The sequence below is a fragment of the Saccopteryx leptura genome, chromosome X (assembly GCF_036850995.1).
Source record: "Saccopteryx leptura isolate mSacLep1 chromosome X, mSacLep1_pri_phased_curated, whole genome shotgun sequence".
Taxonomy (NCBI): domain Eukaryota; kingdom Metazoa; phylum Chordata; class Mammalia; order Chiroptera; family Emballonuridae; genus Saccopteryx; species Saccopteryx leptura.
The window spans coordinates 92,174,721-92,188,709 of NC_089516.1; positions in this window are offsets into that span (position 1 = coordinate 92,174,721).

Below are 13,989 nucleotides of genomic sequence, written 5' to 3' on the forward strand. Positions count from 1 at the left end.
TACACCAGGGGTCCCCAAACTTTTTAGACAGGGGGCCAGTTCACTGTCCCTCAGACCATTGGAAGGTCAGACTATAAAGAAAACTATGAACAAATCCCTATGCACACTGCACATATCTTATTTTAAAGTAAAAAAAAACAGAATGGGAACAAATACAATATTTTAAATAAAGAACAAGTAAATTTAAATCAACAAACTGACCAGTATTTCAATGGGAACTATGCTCCTCTCACTGACGACCAATGAAAGAGGTGCCCCTTCAGGAAGTGCGGTGGGGGCCGGATAAATGGCCTCAGGGGGCCGCATGCGGCCCGTGGGCCATAGTTTGGGGACCCCTGTACTATACCATTTACAAGAATAAACTCAACATGGATCAAATACTTAAATTTAAGACTTGATACCATAAAATTCTAGAGGAAAACAAATATAAAACATTATTCTTGGCCCTGGCCAGTTGGCTCAGTGGTAGAACATCGGCCTGGCGTGCAGGAGTCCTGGGTGCAATTCCCAGCCAAGGCACACAGGAGAAGTGCCTATCTGCTTCTCCACCCTTCCCCCTCTCCTTTCTCTCTGTCTCTCTCTTCACCTCCTGCAGCCCAGGCTCCATTGGAGCAAAGTTGGCTCAGGCACTGAGGATGGCTCTGTGGCCTCTGCCTCAGGCGCTAGAATGGCTCTGGTTGCAACAGAGCAACGCCCCAGATGGGCAGAGTATCGCCCCCTGGTGGGCGTGCCGGGTGGATCCCAGTTGGGCGCATGAGGGAGTCTGTCTGACTGCCTCCCCGTTTCCAACTTTGGAAAAATACCAAAAAAAATATTATTCTTAATAACATTGTTTCTGATATATCTCTTTAGGCAAGGAAAATAAAAAGTGGGGCTACATGAAACTAAAAGTTTTTTTGCATAATAAAGAAAAGCATCAACAAACTGGAAAGGCAACACACTGAATGAAAGAACAAACTTGCCAATGATATGTCTGATTAAAGTTTAATACCCAAAATTTATAAAGAACTTATGCAACTCAGCACCAAAAAAAGCAAGCAATTCAATTAAAAATGGGTAAAGGACCCAAATAGATACTTTATCAAAGAAGATGCTCAGATGGTCAATAGCCATATGAAAAGATGTTCAATGTCACTAATCTTCAGACAAATGCAAATAATGACAACAATGATTTATCAAGTCATACCTGTCAGAATAGCTGTCATCAATAAATCAACAAACAATAACTCTTGGTGAGGATGTGGACAAAAGGGAAACATCATGCACTGTTAATGGGAATGCAGACTGGTACAGCCACTGTGGAAAACAGTGTGAGGTTTCTTCAAGCAACTAAACATGGAATTGCTTTGTAAGCCAACAATTCTATTTCTGGGTATATATCTGAAGAAACACAAACCATTAATACGAAAGAATATATACACCTCTTTGTTGATTAGAGCATTATTTACAATAACCAAGCTATGGAAGCAACCCAAGTGTCCATTAGTAATTGAGAGGATAAACACAATCTTACTTGGTTTTAAAAAAGAACAAAATCTAACCATGTGAGACAACATGGATTGCAGTAGAGGGAATTATGCTGATAGAAATAATTCAGTCAGAGAAAAGCAAATACCATATAATTTCACTTAAATGGGAAATCTAAAAAACAATATAAACAAAGAAAGAAAATAGAAACAACTCAGAGATACAGAGAACAGAGTTAAAATTGCCAGAGGAGAGGGAGATTGTGGATTGGGTGAATAAAATAAGGGATTGGGAAGTACAAATTGGTAGTGACAAAACATTCATGGGGTGGTATGGAACATATATTTAATAATATTGTAATATGTATGCTGCCAGTGGATACCAGAAATATCCAGGGGAACACTTTGTAATATATATGATTGTCTAACCCAGTGATTGTCAACCGCCAGTCTGCAAACCTGTGTTGGTCTAACCACTATGCTGTACACTTGAACGTTATACAAAATAATATAGAATGTAGACTATAACTGAAAAAAATAATTTTATAAAAATTTCAAAAGAGGCTTTATAAATGCTTATAATTCCAAAACCAAAAAAAGACAGCCCAATAGTAAAAATGTAAGTACCTAGAACAGGTATTTCTAAAATAAGCTATTTGCATTGCTCAAGGCTCTCTGGAGAAACAGAACCAATAGGAAAAATGTGTATTTCATATTTCATATGTAGATGATAGATTGATAGATAGGTAGATAGATCAATAAAAATTTATTTTAAGGAACTGGCAAACACAACTGTAGAGGCTGGCAAGCCCAGTATCTCCAGGTAAGCTAGCAGCCTGGAGACACAGGGAAGAGATAAATCTTCAGTTGAAGTCAAAAGGCAGTCTGTTGGCCGAGCTTTTCTCTCCTTCCTGGATAAGCCAAAGTCCTCTACTAAAACCTTGAAGATATTGGATGAGGCCCATCCACATTATGAAGAATAAACTGGTTTGCTCAAAGTCTACAAATATAAATTTTAATCTTATCTAAAAATATGTTCATAGAAACTTCTACAGTAATGTTTAAACATATATCTGAGTATTATGATTTATTCAAGTTGACACATAAAATTAACTACTGTAGTGTGATATCAAAATGGCCAATAAAAATATGCCTTATACTACTAATAATCAAAGACAAGTTCATTTAAATTACAATGAGATACTAAAACCACAATGACTAAAATTTGGGGAAAGATGTATGATTATGAATAGATAAAATTTTTGGAAAAAGGTGAAATTTTATGTTTTTCATGTACTAGAAATTTCACTTTAGTTATATATACAACTGAAATGTGTGTGCCAAGGAGAATGTACAAAAATATTGAAAATACTATTATCCTTAATATGTTCAGACTGGAAATGACCCTAAAGCACACCAGCAATAGTAGGGATAAATAAAGAATGTTATATTTCTACAATGAAGTATACTAGAGCAATTAAAAGGATTGAATAGTAGTTAATGCAACAACAGCATGTTTGAACTTAAATCGATAATTTTAAGCAAATAATTTGATCACAAAAGAATATATTCTGCATGATTGAATACATTTACATAAAATTCAAGCAACAATCAAACTAAAACTAAACTATTATGCTAAGAAGTACATGCTTAGATGGTAAAACTCTAAAAACAACAAGGAAATGACTATATACATATCTATAATTGTTATATTTGGGAGAATGGAAGGGGCGGTGATGACAAGACAGGAAAAAGAAGATGTAGGGTTGTCAATGTTTTATTTTTGACCTAGTTGTTTTTTTCACAGGTGTCTTTTATTTGTAATAAAATCAAATTAACCTTATCCGTTTTTTCCCTTCCTTCCTGTCTCATTACCATCTTCAGCTAAATATTCCAAACACTGAGCTATAATTTCTATGTCCTGTTTCATTTCTAGGCACTCTCCAGGATGTTCAAATGTCTACAGTTTCTGAGAGAGTAAGTTATAGCCATAATTGTTCGGGCCAGTCATAGTTACATGGCAAAACATGCTTTTAGCACATTGTAAATCAGCATCATTTTATTTCTCAAAGCACAGACTCATACTCATCTCTATAGTAACTTTTCAAAAAAGCCTTTGGCACCTGATATGCCTACAAACTTCATGCAGGATTAGGTTATCAGAATGTGACACAAGTCAAGTAGTCCAAGGGTCCTCTCTTGGTAACTAGACAGAGTTATATACCAGATGCAGTACATTCATACATAGATACACTGAAAGATTCAAAGAAGGACTCTTGAGAGTTCTCCTTCATAGTCTAATTTTCTTAGTTCAATGAGAAAATTCTTGTAAATTCTCATCTCTGTTTCCTGAGTGCTTATCATATGTCCAATTTCCTTTTACTTATATTTATATCTATTCTCAACAAGCTGTGATATTGATACTTCCGAAAACTCATTTTCCACTACTTTTAGAAAGTTTTTGATTTTGGAAAGAGCAACACAAAGTAACATCCCTTGTTAGGTAAGGTTATTTTCTTTTCATATTCTATCTGCAAGCTTAAAGAATATATTTCTTACCATCTTATTTTAGAGAAATCAAAGTATATCATAATGAGAAATTCTGGTAATTCAGAGAATTAATAAGTATATAGAGAAACTGAGACTTATACTCTGATAAAAATGAAATAAAAACTCTATGGCACTATTGACATGGTGGTAGAACTGCATTGGAATAGGAATTAAAAAATAAGAAACATTTTTACAATGTACAAGCTCAACAGTTTTAAGACACCATGCCCAAATTGTGGTTATTTTGTAAAACTTTTTGAAAGTACATTTATGAGCTAGTTGTCAGACAAGTTCGACCAAGTCTCCTCTTATAAGTTGAACTTTCCTGAACGTGTTGTTCAATGTCTCTAATTAAGAGTTTTCTTGTCTGTAATGTGAGGAAAATAATACCTATAGCTTTTGAAAGGTTGTGAGGATTATTGGAAAACCATATGAAAAATATGTAACAGTGTCTGTTAACATTGAGTAAATGTTTTAAAATATTTGTCTTCTATTAGAACTGTGAGTTTGAACAAATAACATTGATTGAGGCCAAAGTACATTTCTTGCTTCTAAGGTGAAAGTCAACCTATGAAAATTATTGTGAATTTAAATTAAGTTTGTTGTATTACATAAGATAGCAAAAACATTTAGAATGAATACTTATGTGGAAGGCAAGAAAGTGACTATAGAGAATGTTTTCAGATTTTAAATAAATCTGGGAGACTTTGAGAAGGAAAAATCAGAATGTTGGGAATATCATGAGTTATGTATTTCATAACATTGTATTTATATACTTTTAATAATAAGTAATCATAATACTATAGAGTGAATTTTTTCTATTATAAACAAAAAGTTACAACTATTTTTTTAGAAAAAGATAAAATCATAATTATATCTTTAATTATCATGGGCCCATATATTAATGAAAAGGTTACATAATTCAATAACATACTATCTCTTGAATATAGACATGACAATGCTTCCTTTTTAATACCTTATGATACAAAATAAATATAAAAATTATTCAAAAGTTTAGAGATTATATAAAAAATATTTAATGTTCAATAGTTATTATTAAAATGAAAATTTAAAATACACAATGAAGGCACTTCTCTATTTGATAGACTTAATCTTCATTTCATTGAAAATATTCCAGACAGAATATGTATTTCTTTGACATTTGTTGACTTGCTCAGAATGCATGCAAAATATCTTTCAGTTGGTCATTATGTACACATTGCTTCAGATACACACATTTCCTCTTAAATGATAAAATTATTTTATCTGCCTTGGTTTTGGTTTTGTAATTAACATCTACATGGATTTTACTGTTTCAGATTTAATCAGTTTTTTATTTTTATTACTAAGTATTCTAAAGCAACATTCATATTTTCTCTTTGCATCTCCTCATATAAGGCATTTACAAGAAACTGTGGCTTATTGAAAATATTTAAGCACTGGAAAACTCCAGCAAATATTATTAAGTAATATTAAATATTTTTAAACAACTGAAAATTTAGATCTTCTAGCAAGGTCAATAACACTATATGTAATCATTTGTCAAAATTGGCTAATTTAAAGGCTTACTTTGCCTCAAAAACATATTTCTTGGAATCCCACTCGTATAATTTGTACAAGGTATATTATACACGTACAGTTATTTTATTTGCAAGATTGCTTCGCTCTTAATAGTAGTCAAGGCAACAGATACACTTTTATGATGAGACAACAGCTACAAGCAAGACTGACTGATTAAATTGTAACTGTTCTCTTATGTGCTTCTGTGTTCTGGAAAATGTTAAATTTGACATTGATTCAGGAAAAAAATGCTGTTTTCTCATGTTAGTGGATTCCTTAGAACTGTTAACATTTCTATATTAATTTTTAGCTTTATTTCTCATAGGAGATTTATAATTCTTTTTCTTTTGTTTTCCAATTTCTCTACCAATTATTTTTTCTAAGGACTCTAGATTTGGAAAAACATATATATCAAGAAATGTTAGAAGGAATGTCTGCAAAGAAACACTAATTAAGGTGGATAATAAAGTTAAGCTTAGATTCCGTTCTGTATTTAATGTGACCCCAAGAAATAACAGTTGTATTATACATGTGAGTAAATCTAAAGTTTAAGTACACACGACATGGTTTGCCAGTTTATTTGAGCAATGAAGAAAAATAAACTATATTTTATCACACTCTCTTCTAAATAAGTGGTCAAATCACTGTACCTTTATAAATAAGGGTCTAAATCTTAAAAGCTGATTGTATTTGCTAACAGGAAAAGCAATTCAGAACTTCTAAAAATGTATTGGGAATAATCCCATGGCTTTCAGACTAAATAATTTTTCCAGGCTCCTTCTCTTTTTATTTTTACTTTTCAATTACATTTGAAATTCAATTTTATATTAGTTTCAAGTGTACAATAATGTGGTTAGACACTTACATACTTTAAGAAATAATCCTCCTGATAAGTCTCGTTCCTAGCTGACCCTGTACATAGTATTAAAATACTATTATGTTTTAAGATTTTAATTGACTATGTTGCCAAAACTGCACTTTTCATCCCCCTAACTGATTTGTAACTGCCAGTTGCTACCATATTTCCTCATGTATAAGACACTCTCATGTATAAAATGCACACTAATTTTGGGGCCCAAAGTTTGAAAAAAAATGTGTTACATAAAGTTATTGAACTCAAGTTTTATTCATCATAAAATTCATACAACTCCTCATCACTGTCAAAAGTCCCATCCATTGTTTGTCCTCATCTATGTCTGATGACGAATCACTCTCTTCAACAATAAGTGCAAAAACAAGCACGAAAAAGTAGAAAATGCAAGTAAAAAAATCTACAACCTCTGAATAAGACGCACCCTATTTTTAGACCTCAAATTTTTGGAAAAAATGTGTGTCTTTTACGTGAGAAAATATGGGTAAATTGTAGTTCCTCCACGTTTTTTATCCAGACCCCTGAACTATAAATAGAATTAAATTTTACTATATGCAACAACATGGATGAAGCTAAGGGGAATTATGCTAAGTGAAATAAGCCAGTCAAAAAAGACAAAAAGAAAAAAGAAAAAAAAACAAATATTAAACTGTATGATCTCACTTACATGTGAAATCTAAAACGCAAAATAAATGAACAAACAAAGTAGAAACAGACTCATAGAGAGAAAACACACTGCTGATATCCAGGTTCAGTCTATATTAGTTGAATATTATACGTTTTTATGCACACATAAGTAGTTATTCATATGAAAGTTAGAAAGTGACTACCTTTGTATTTCTTCAAAAAACTGCAAATTAAAAAAAATAAATGAGTCCTAAGACACTACTACTTAATATTTTCTGACTCCTTTCTATGTACAGTCTGCATTCTTTCTTTCTACATCTGAACCTTCTAAACACACTGTCTTTTTTGATGTAAAAACTCCAGGTAAAGTCTTTTAAACTTGAATGAGATAAGAGATAAAGACCCATACACTGGTGGAAAGAAGGTTTATATTAAAATAAATAAATAAAAGGGATGCAAGGTTTTATATCCAATAATTACTCCCATAAATTTACTTACACGGTTAATTTTAGATTAAAACAACTGTAGGTTAAAATTGTGATATTGTTGTCTAACAGCTATAAATTTTAATTTGCATTAAATAATCAAATATTATTAAATTTTACATGTAAATTAAGCTATTATGTATCTCTAAGTAGGAGTAGATGTACTATGTATTTTTTTGTACAAAATTGTGAATATTTTTTTATTACGAAATGATTAATTTCTTTGTGATGATTGGAAAACTATTTTAGATTAGTTAGAAATTTTTTTTCTTGGGTAGAGCCTTAACCAGGTGTTTCAGAGGAAATCTATAAAAAATTAAAATACTAATAATTCGGTATCCCTTCATTTAATCATTCAGTTCATGCAAGCAAGCATTTTTTTTTTTGACACCTAAGTGTTAGGTATTGTGCTAAGTAAGGCTAATGTGTAATAACATTATTTTATGAGACAAAACAGTGACAAGAAAATTCAAGCCTTTGACTTGTGTTTTTGTAATACCAAAAGAGCAAGGAAACCAGGTACCATTTAAAGTTACAAAAATATATGTGGTGGTAGTGGTTGCGATAAGGATAAGTGTCAGAAAGTGTGTACTGGGGTCTATAATACTTTTGAGTATTTACATATGGAAGTAATTATTTAGTCAATAACCACGTTGTACTATTGACAAAACACCAAAACAAACAAAACACAAAAGTAATATTTTTTCTTTATTGAACTAATCTGTTTCTTTGTGTGTGTGTTTATTTTTGCTTTTCTTATATCACAAAGGTGCAGATGCAGACATAAGAGTTTTTGTTTTCACCTGATTTAAGAAAATACTAAACTAAAACAAGGGCTCATGTTTTCTAAAGGCAATGGAAAAACTTTATTTAAAAATGCAAAAGTTTACATTCCAATCTGCTTTTTAGACTTTCATATGTTGTAGGAGAATTTTTTTTTTTAAAAAAGACAGGTACATAGTACTCAATTATCCTTTGTTCACAATTAATTACTGTGACAAGTTACACTCATCTCTTTTAATTCTTTGTTCCTACCCCCAAACTTTGCCTACATATCAATTTCTGGTCATCATAAACTGACCTTTAAGGAAATACATACTATTTCCTGAACATAGGCTTACACTAGGATTATTTTTAAATGATATTTAATTTTTAATGTGTCCATAAATTAATACATTCTTCATCATTTGTTTTGCATATACAACACCATCTGTTTCTTAAATTCCCAAACGTCTGCTTGATGCGCTTTGCCTCCCATTCCAAAAAAAGTACCAATTGTGTTGTCAGGTCTCTAGAGTACTCGCAGGAACACACAATTTTTACCAGTAATGGCATAAGGAGATACATCACACACTTTCCTAACAACCGAAGCTTTAGCCTGCCATTCCAAACTGATGTATGTTGCCAGTGACAGTCAAGTACTTGATAGTTACAGATTTTATTCTCATCATGATCCGTTCCCAGGGGACTGATAAAAAAAATGTCTGGTGGAAGTGCCATCATCTTTTCTTACTTATTTGACAAGTTGCCATTTATACATACCTTGTCTTGTGACAGATTTGTTCTGTAGATACCACTCTGTTTCTCAGAACGGAGTATGGAGCCATCTCAGGCTAACATTGTATTATTACTTGGAATAAGTAATATTAGAAGTATATTAAAAGAAGCTCCAAACTTTTGTAAAATATAGCTATATTTCTGGCATATGCTGGATTACTCATTCACGTACTTGTAGTATCTAATGAATGAATAGCAATAAAACTGAAGAAATAAAGTCATAATGAAAACTTCTTGATAATAAAGAAATGTGTCTTAGTCCAATGTATCTCTATAACTCTAAAGAAACATTTAGGAAGGTGGGAAGGCCATCAGTGTTAATGTAAATGTGGATTTGATTTATTTAATAAAAAAATGCAATCCAGTGAAAATTATGAAATCAAATTTATAAGATGATCAATGACAAGGAGAGCAAAATCTGTCTCTTTGTATGGAGATCCAAAGAACATAGATATAGGTATGACTAATCCATGTGGAACCCAGCCCTGGCTGGTTGTCTCATTGACAGAGCATTGGTCTGGAGTGTGGAAGTCCCAGGTTCAATTCCTGTCAACACACAAAGAAGAAACAACCATCTGCTTCTCCACCCCTTCCCCTTCTCTCTCTATTTCTCTTCCTTTCCTGCAGCCTTGGCTTGATTGGCTAAAACAAGTCAGCCTCGGATGCCGAGGATGACTCTGTGACCTCCACCTGAGGTGCAAAAAGGGGCTCTGGTTGCTACGGAACAATGGCATCAAATGACTAAAGCAACACCCCTAGTGGTTTTGCCAGGTAGATGCTAAGCGGGGTAGGGTGGGAGTCTCTCTCTCTCTCTCTCTCTCTCTCTGCTTTCCCTCCTGTCACTAAAAAAATAAAAATAAAAATATACATATAAAAAAAAGCTGTGACACCCTGAGGGAACTAGGTGGGTCAAGAAAGAAACTGCTGCCACAATATTTTGCATTTACAAAGTAGAATCTGTAGAGAATTTTAGATACTTACAGAGTTGACCTATGCTTCCACTATGTTTATTAATACTTGGAATTCAAGAAGGGGGCATTAAATATAATTGCACTCTGGGCACGGCCTGCAATAGAAGACTAGACATTGGGAATGCATGGCTTGAATTTACTTTAACAATGTTTAGTGCTTCAAACATTAGAACTCATCTAAAAAAGTGGGTCAATATCAAATAAATCAACTCTGAAGCATGTTAAATTTTTCAAGAACTAAAAACTTCCCTGGAATGTAAATTGACTTAAAGATGTAATTAAGTTGCTTCCCAATCTTCTGCAAGTTGTTTACCTGTTTTGTACCTTCCTTTTCTCTTCCTCTTGACAAAATCTATCTCCATGGCCAAACTTTAGTCAGGCTCTTCTGAGCCCTCTTTTTAACTAGACCTCAACCTTGGTTCCCCTCTTTTCTTTTGCCTTCATAACCCAGTTTTAGCAAAAATCCCATTCTTGATAGGTAATTATCCTAGATATCTGATCACCCTGCCTTCACTAAGAATCCTAAATCAGATTATCAAGAAACTTCCTGTCTTAGACATGTCTTTTTAATAGTTTTCCTTCCAGTGTCACCCCTTCACCACTCTACCACCACTGGTTTCCACGCCTATAAGAAGAGTCCGGAATGAAGTTTCCCTTCATTCAAAAGTATTTTCAATTTTTAGTTATTATATGACTGGCAACTGATTTTTTTTTTCTTGTGCCTATTAAGTGGGTTGCTAAAAAGGTCTATCTTCTATTGTTGGTCTAAAGTCTTTCAATGTATGAAATTGACATTTACTTAGTTTTCTATGTTTCTGAATAGGGGTAAAACTAATTCAAATGTGATACCCTAAAAAAGCAAAGACTTCAAATTCATTAATTCTCACAAAGTTTTCGTACTTTTAAACTAGCATATAGTCTCTGTCCCAGTAGAGCCCAAGCTCTACATCAATCAAGCGTCCTTCATTTGACTTCCCTTTGCAGTGTGACACTCCTACTTATCAGCAGGGCTGGCAGCCTCTTCCAGACTACTCTTGAGGTGGCTATGAGGATTCCACTTATCAGTGCCGACACCAACTGCCACCGGAGAAAAAACACACCCGACACACGTTAGTTGCAAAAATCACACAGGCAATTTATTACTCACAAATCCTTTTGGTGTGCCTGGGTACAGCTTGAGAGGGTCCTGTTGGCGTGCTCCTCTCGGCTGTCTTTAATCAGAGCTCAGAGAGGCATGGAGACAGTCCATGCCACGTTGGAATCTGGGCGACTACTTCAACAGGGGCCCCTCAACTTTAGTACCTTTTCTGGTCAACGCCTCTTAACAGGTGTCGGTCTACAGGATTATCACCTCAAACCACCTTTTTGGGCATTCCTCACAGGGAGCCCTTTTTATGTTAATCTACTGAAATGTCACATCAAGCCACTTTTAAGATGTTCCTAGGGGAGCTTCTTGTTTATGTTAATTTACAGAGTTATGACATCAAGCCACTTCTTATCAATGTATAACTTCACACACACACTAACAGGGCCCTGCTCAAAAGTCAGTCTGTTTATCACATCTGCGCACATTATATTAATTCCTATCCAGAGGGCATAACTTTATTTAATTTTCTTAATTAATGTTAATATTATATCTTAATTACTTTTATATATCTTCCATATTTTTACATTTCTATGTATTTAATTATTATAACATTATATTACTACAACATTCCCTTCCTTCCTGTGCAGAAATCTGAACATTTTTCCATAGATCCAACCTGTTCTGATGGAGAGAAATGGTTTCGATGTAACAAAATTCTACTTTACATAATCCTTAGTGGGAGAGTATATGGGTGAACCTGCATCAATTGAATGAGTGTCATCAAGCTCTTTCAATTACAGCTTTGTTTTAAATTTATAAATATATATAGTAACATTAGGAAGAAAGTCATTGACTGGTTCTAAACAGAAAGAGAAGCATGATTCCAAGAATGCTGACCTTGATTAAAAATACTCATGAGTGGGATTAGATTGTGTGCAAATCACATATGGAGAACAGTTTCTGGAAATGGCAATCAAATTCTTATAAAATGCATGGTGCCACTTTTACAATTATAATTCAATTAAGCATTTGAAATTGTAAATACACAATAGAACACCAGAAGGAAAGACCCAGCTTTCTCTAGCTTGTTTATTAAGATACTGAACAAACATATGAAAAACATAATATTCAGAGGAGGCAAATCTTTAAATATCTTAAGAAAAAAAAGGATTCTTACCTAGAAGTCTCTACAGGCAAAAATTATTATACACAGATTCTTCCGGTTTATTTGCACTGTATTTTTGTCATGGACAAAAAGGGGGTTCTACGTGGGTAGTCACACCCCAAGCATATAACTGGTTTAGTAAAAAACTTAACTTTACCTTAAGCAAGATCTGTCCATTGTTTCTGTTATATGCCTTGGGTGTGACTACCCACTATGATCTGTCCTGTTAAGACTTTATGATCAGATCATTCTCTGCTGTTACTTTCCATAGAAATCCCTCTTTCTTCCCCATTACTTAATTAGAATAGTACAAAATCTGTATAAAATGTGCATTTAGGTGCATTATATGACCCAATTTTCTTTACTCAGTGTCATCTTTGTGAGAACCAAAGTTATTGGCCCTAATTCCAGTTCTTGGTGAAATAGTTTGTAGGCAACAATTACTGAGAGAAAAGAACTGTATATAGACTCTGAAAGCTCTTATTTGGGCTTAATTCTGTTGTAGAAGGCTATCTTTACTGCCACAGGGATTCACTCCTTTAAAGAAACACCATGACACGTTTAGAGTTTGCTTGTTTGTTTCTCTTGCTTGTTATCACTAATAAAGCTATCTGTTTGATTTAAGCTGTTTAATTGGATACTATTTGGTTTTCATATGTAACTATAAATTTTCCCACTTTTATATGTATATGCTTTCTTTATAAAAGCACCCTTTAAATATTTATTGAACAGCTTAATTTCCAAAGAGATATCAATAGCATGCTTTATATTGAATAATTTAGGCAATAATTTTAAATACTATTCTGATATTTATCAGATTCATATTTGTTAATAATTAGTACCATGAAAATGCTAAATTGAAATAATAAAATTTTTTGCCATTTTCAGTGAAGCTGGAAATATGTTAAAGAAATTTGGTTTTATAGTCTTTTTAGTCTTTCACACTCTCTAAAAACAAATATGAAATCAGTAACAGACACATTCCATACCCTCATTATATTGAATCTGAGAAATAATTGTAAGGAGACAAAATGTTAAATATTTTGAATCTATGTAAACAGATTTCAGACACATCACAGAAGTTTGAGCATAGTTTACAGATAAGGTTTGGCTTTAGTAGATTGGTTGGTGTTTTCTAAAGGATATACATATTCCTATGAGTAATTTTAATGATTCACTCCTTATAAATAAGGAGGAACATGTGTTTTATTTATTCACAGTTAGATTTATTATAATTAAAACACATAACAGAATGTGATTTGAAATAAAAAGAACTTTCCAAATCAGTTCAAGGTCAGGTCATATAATCTGAGAATTTATTACTGTATTAGAAGTGGAACTTTTTAAGTTAATTATAAGACAGTGTGGGTAAAAATAATAAGAAAACATAATTTAATCATTGAAGTATAATTGTTGGATTAGGAGTAAAACCAAAACTTTTAGTGAGCTTAGGGTCTTTTAAGCCTTTAGAGTTACCACATGTCCTTTGGTGCATTTTGAAAACTATAGTAAGTAGAAAAAGTTTAAAACATACCAGATGCATAAGAAGTTAATCTAAAGGATGCAGTTAATTGGTTCAGTATTTTACCTAAAAAGATAATGCAGTTAAATATATTGTTAGGGTTACTTATTATAAACTGTGTCAAACAA